The sequence below is a fragment of the Astyanax mexicanus genome, chromosome 7 (assembly GCF_023375975.1).
Source record: "Astyanax mexicanus isolate ESR-SI-001 chromosome 7, AstMex3_surface, whole genome shotgun sequence".
Taxonomy (NCBI): domain Eukaryota; kingdom Metazoa; phylum Chordata; class Actinopteri; order Characiformes; family Acestrorhamphidae; genus Astyanax; species Astyanax mexicanus.
The window spans coordinates 42,453,039-42,459,443 of record NC_064414.1 but is presented as its reverse complement, the minus strand read 5'-3'; the positions used below and the strand labels follow the sequence as shown (position 1 = coordinate 42,459,443).

Genomic DNA, 6,405 nt, shown 5'->3' with positions numbered 1-6,405 from the left:
AGCCACACACATACGCACACATATACAGCTCTGGAAAAAAGGAGGAGCCGCTCGCTGCAGCCTGTAGGAAGGCGGAGTTGGACATCCAACCCCGCCCACATCCAACTCCGCCCATGTCCAACTCCGCCTTACGTCTAAAGCAACACCCACCTTACGTCCGTCACGAACGCCTACATTTACTCCAGGTAAACAGGAATTGTAGCCGAGAAAGCAGCTAAAGCATCTATCTGATTTATATCTCCGGTTATGGCGGTAAGTACAAATATTGAGTTATTTTTTAAGTTAACAGAGCTATTTTTATAATGTCCTCTTGTTTTTCTATATTATATTTTATGAGTAAACGGTGAGTCGTTGATACGCACATGAAGGTTCTACATCGGCGCGTGTACCATGTGGTTTGTTTGCTTCTAGCTAGTCATATTGCCGTTTTTTTGATGGATTCTAATGCAGAATTGCACCCAGTCTTGTCTAATTCAAACTTTAGTTATCTTACCTTCTGTTTTATGGGCTAAAATGCTACCAATTAATGGTATCACAGATAAACTCTCATAGCTAGTAGTGAGCTAGGCATCAGTTTTGTTTTTAAGGCATAGCTAGGGGTTATAGTCAGCTAACCTAAAAAACTGTTTAAACTGTCTATACAAGAAGTTAATTGGCTAACAAGATAGCAAGATAATCTAGCTAACTAAAATTGGTTCAAAGTCTTAGTCATACAAATAAATATTTGAAGATATCAATGCTTAATCCTCCTATTTAATTTGTCAGGAATAGCAATGGTATTCCCGGGTTAATTTGACCTGGTTCATTTTTAATTATCCAACATATTTCTGAAACCAAAATAATCCTAACCAGAAGAGTAAATATTTAATAACTAACTCCATTGCTGATTGTTCTATCAACATTTAGTACAATAGTGTACAATAGAGGTAATAGTTCAATTAGGATAATTCACTTGTTTTTCCATTTTAAAAAATCTTACTTTTTTTTTGTTTTACTACTTTGTTACTTTTAAACGACCAACACAATATTTTTACATATAAATGAAACATAACATTACAATTTCGTTTTAGTTTCAGTTTTTGCAGGGGGTTGTTGCAAATATGAAATTAACCATTTTCATGTTATATGTTAATTATACAAATAAAGGCAAGCTGAAGACGTTTCATACAGAAAAAATACTTTTACTATCTTACTAAATGGATCAATTTGACCCGTAACGTAACAGGAGGGTTAAGTCGATGCACATTTATTACCTTTGTACTGAATGTAGTTACAATTAATGTGCACCGATATAGTAATTGTAAGCTCATGTGTTTTGTTGCTTTCTGTTTTACAGCATACAGCACCAACACATGTCCAGGCCACTCCTGACCCTTCACGGTTTGGCCAGTGTGGTGTTTTCAAATGCCCCTGCTTCAGTTTTGACACTGACCAGCGATTTAATAACAGCCTACATCTACAAAACCATATCAAACAAGCAGTCGAGAATAACGGTATGGGGAAGTATTTCTTTAAACAGAGAGAGAGATATTGATTTCATTGGCTATAACAAATAAACATGTAAATGTAATATCTTGAATCAACAAATGCACTTACATCTTACACTCAATTGATGGGCATAATGAGTTGAAGAATATTTATATTTATAGGCTTATTTGCATGTTGTGTGCATTTTGGTCTTACAGTTTCCTTCATCTCTAAACTGCACACCTACAGCACACTTTTATTGTGTCTATTGCAGCCATACAATACTATGCAAAGACCAGTTCAGACATCATGTATCTCTGTGCAGCAGTGCAACCAAGACCACTATAGCAGAAGTGTTTAATCCACAGACTGTTGCTACTTCTGATGCACGTCCAGCTCCTCCTCTGCCAGCTACTCTTGATACACCTTCTCCCAGTTCTGGTCTTGCTTCCTCTGTGCATGGTATTAATTATATTAATTATTATATTTTCTCTCAGGAAAGTTCAGCGTGTTGAACGTGTGACTGATGAAGGAGATAGAATGGGCAACGTCTCCTTTGAACAGGTGTGAGGGTGTGGATGTGTGTTTTTTTATTTCGGGTTAATTTAACTGGGCCATTTAAAATGTTTTACTGTTGTGGTTTGTTTTCAAAAGTCTGAATTGGGCTGAAAAGATAAGTTGACATTATTTGAAATTTCGACTTGACCTAGTGTTGACTAGTCATTTCAAGGGCATTTGAAGCCCATAAGCTATTGGAGTGCTATCATTTTAAAGGGATAGAAAAGCAGAGAGCTGTTTTGTTACGTTAAGGCAGAGATTAGTCAACAGAATGACGCTGACTACAGTCTTCAGGCAAAAATGCTAGCCATTCCTACAGTAATCAGAGATTGGGGATATGATTGAAATAATAAGTGCCAACTCAGATTAATAGAATACCAAAATAGTAATTGGTTGCAGCCTTAGAATGTTATCTGGTCATTTTTTTCAATTACTATAATTTTCATGAATCAAAATCTACATGCTTCTATAATGTTTTTCACAGATGCCCCTTATTCTCATAGATACAGTTCTGGAAGAGGGTGACAAAGCTTTTTTAAAGCTGTCACTGGTTTGTCGTCTCTTCCGGGACATTGTTTGGACAACAATCATTCCGGGCCCGGGCACATTTCGAGTGGCTTGACAGTAAGCATGATATTTCAGTACAGTTAAGATGTTTGTTTTCCCTTAGAAAAGGAATTACACTCACTGATTTTAAAATCATTTTAAAATTCTTGATTTTTTTAAACCTACAGGTGTAGTGCCATGAAAACATCACAGTGCTGCATGTAAAGACGAGTTTCGCAGGATGTACGAACTGCAGTGCTGCCAGAACTGTCAAGAAACTTATAAAGACTGCATACTGGGTATGTTTGTTCTAAATAAATTTTGATAATTTTTTCCTGAGGTCAGAAATTGGTACGTCAATATATTTAAGGTATTGGGGCTTGAGAGATTGTTACTTTGTGAAAGTGTGTGCTTTTACTTATATTACAGGCTACGTTGGGCATGGGAGACGAGGGGAGCTTGTGGCATTTTACAGCGAAAACGAGCACCCTGGATTCTGCAGCCAGCTTCATGAGTGGCTGGGTGTGTGAGTGGCTGGGTGTGTGAGTGGCTGGGTGTGTGAGTGGCTGGGTGTGTGAGTGGCTGGGTGTGTGAGTGGCTGGGTGTGTGAGTGGCTGGGTGTGTGAGTGGCTGGGTGTGTGAGTGGCTGGGTGTGTGAGTGGCTGGGTGTGTGAGTGGCTGGGTGTGTGAGTGGCTGGGTGTGTGAGTGGCTGGGTGTGTGAGTGGCTGGGTGTGTGAGTGGCTGGGTGTGTGAGTGGCTGGGTGTGTGAGTGGCTGGGTGTTGCATTTTTAAATAAAGACTTCTGTATTTGTTTGACCAAAGCATGTAACCAAACATTTTAAAGGCTAGTGTGCCAATAAATGCCAATAAAGATATTGTATTAGCTTGGACAAAGTGTTTGTAAATGGAGTTAATTTCCCTGGGAACTACTGTCAGCCATACAAAATTGGGAGAGGAGAAGCAGGAAAGGGATATTATTATTATTATTATTATTATTATTATTATTATTATTATTATTATTATTGACAAAATAGCTATGTATACATACATTTTTAATTTCTGAAACCACAGCATTTGATATATTGTACTCTATCGTTATACACTATCCAGCATACCATTATTACCACCTGCTTGTTTCTGCTTCTATTATTCTTTTTTTAGCTCCAATTAGCATCTAGGACACTTTAGTTGCATAATGGTTTACTGGTGTATAATATACAATAGGTATAAAACACTGTTCACTCTATTAGACACTTCTACCAACAGCTGCTTTACATTGTGAGTGAAAAGTCAGAGACAGAATCTTTAAATCTGTTGCTGCACAGTTTGTTGCTCATCTCTGCAAATTCTTCATCAGTGCCCATGGGATGCTGCCTACTTGATGCTGAATACAGGACGCTGCCCACATGATGCTGGTTGATGGAGCATTTCCTGTCCAGTAGTGACAATGAGGTGTTTAAATTCTCCAGAGGCACTACTTTGTCGGATCCACTCATACCAACACAGCTCTTAACACCACTATGTCAGTGTCACTGTAGTGTTGTGAATAACCAACAAGCCACATAATAGCTGCTCTGTGGTGGTCCTAAATTGTATGCTATACAGTGCAGCTGTGTCATTCTCATCTGTAATATTTTCAGCACCCTGTTGACAGTGAAGATGCAGAATTACTTCTAATATCATTATTATATATTAGCTATGACTATGACACAAATAGCCTTCCCCCTGCTGAGTGGTGATAAGAAGCACTCTGTCTATCTGTAATATGAAGTATAGAGCATTACAGTACAGAGAACAGGTGTGATCTAACAATCAAACACTTTAATAATCAGATGCACCCTTTGACCAGCCTCTACCAGTGCAAAGCCATGATTGATAGTGTGCTCTTTATTTCATATGGAACATAACCAAAAACTGTATATTGTACATTTTAACTTTATATAATAAGTAAATAATGATTCCTATGATAGCTAATCAATAATTCTGGAGATATTTACCAGTCTAAAATAAATTTATAAAATCTACACACTCTGGCAACTAGTTTAACAAATTTAAATGTAAGGATTAATGCAGTGAAATAATGGCTTACTCTGCTGGTGAGTGGGACAGATTAATGTATAATGTATTGTGATATACAGGACAGAGGCAATTGATCTTTTGGAAACAGCAAACCGTTGTATGCAATTATTTGCTTATTGTATAAAATAAAGGAGAAATGGCACACGTGATGAAAAAGAAGAGCAAGAGTTCCCAGCCTCATAAACCACAAGTTAGCAGCATGCCATATAAGAAAAACAATAAAATCATACACTTTTAAGTTCACATGATTCCTTATGTATTACTTTATTTACAATGTTAAACCAAAAATGAATGAGAAAGTGTTTCCAAACTTTTGGCTGGTACTGTATATATAGCCTATTTTTTGTGATATCTGTGCATTACACTACAGCATGTGTAGTGCTGTAGCCAAGGCTACGTGGTGGAACTACTCACAAGATATGCGTAAATTTAGCGCAACATCGGCGTTATATGCGTATTTCACGTGGCACACAGTGCTTCTTGAACAAAAAAGTAGGGGGGTTGGCGTACAAGAGCACATGTGGGCGGGGTTGGATGTGGGCGGAGTTGGATGTCCAACTCCGCCTTCCTACAGGCTGCAGCGAGACGTACTTGGAAAAAAGGGAAGAGACCACTTCAGTTTCTGAATCAGCTTCTCTGATTTTGCTATTTATATTTATATGTTTGAGTAAAATGAACGTTGTTGTTTTATTCTATAAACTACGGATAACATTTCTTCCAAATTCCAAATACAAATATTGTCATGTAGAGCATTTATTTGCAGAAAATTAAAAATGGCTGAAATAACAAAAAAGATGCAGAGCTTTCAGACCTCAAATAATGCAAAGAAAACAAGTTCATATTCATAAAGTTTTAAGAGTTCAGAAATCGATATTTGGTGGAACAACCCTGGTTTTTAATCACAGTTTTCAGGCATCTTGGCATGTTCTCATTCACCAGTCTTACACACTGCTTTTGGATACATTTATGCCACTCCTGGTGCAAAAAAATCAAACATTTCAGCTTGGTTCAGTAGTGATCATCCATCTTTCTCTTGATTATACTTCAGTTTTTAATTTAGTAAAATCAAAGAAACTCATCATTTTTAAGTGGTCTCTTGTTTTTTTTTCCAGAGCTGTATAATGTGTGTGTATTAGATAGAGAGATAGATAGATAGATAGATAGATAGATAGATAGATAGATAGATAGATAGATAGATAGATAGATAGATAGATAGATAGAAGTAAAGTACAAGTAATAATATTATTCTATGAATAATTATACTATACCGTTTTTAAAAGTTTGCTGTGACCAGAGGAATAAGGCATATATCATATAGCATGTATAACATAGATTATTATTTTTCTTTTCTGTCTTGGATTAATGCACCGGACAAATTCTGAGAAAACAACAACAACAACAACAAAAAACTAGACTTGCTGTTAGAAAAAGACTGTATTTTTAGTATTAGCCTGTGGTTGCATGACATGTTACTAGAGGACAAATGTGCTGCAATAAAACACAGCTTTGAAAGTACAGCAAGTACTCATGTCACAGAACAAAGTTCCTAAATACAATTCCTCAATTACACTGAGAGTACTAATTTTTACCATTGTACCACTTAAAGTACTACATATGCCCTACAGACATTACAATGCATTTTAGACAAAGATAACAAAATAACAAATACCTGTTATCTAAATAAACAGGCTGTTAATTATGGCTGTGCCTTAACACCAGTGTTTTCAATTCATACAATTGGGGGTAAAAAAGGA

The 6,405-nt window shown here is 36.8% G+C and overlaps 1 long non-coding RNA gene across 3 annotated transcripts; it reads left to right on the top strand.

The window, feature by feature from the left end:
* The first annotated feature begins 27 nt into the window (after positions 1-27).
* LOC125802904 (uncharacterized) lies at positions 28-3,168 on the top strand. 3 transcript variants are annotated; one of them, XR_007439941.1, is made up of 6 exons: positions 28-252; positions 1,337-1,493; positions 1,965-2,031; positions 2,510-2,649; positions 2,760-2,870; positions 3,001-3,168. It is a non-coding gene; the product is annotated as an uncharacterized LOC125802904 (long non-coding RNA). The 3 variants fall into 3 exon arrangements; XR_007439942.1 differs by having other exon boundaries at positions 1,965-2,039; positions 2,529-2,649; XR_007439940.1 differs by having other exon boundaries at positions 29-252; positions 2,529-2,649.
* The last annotated feature ends 3,237 nt before the right edge of the window (positions 3,169-6,405 follow it).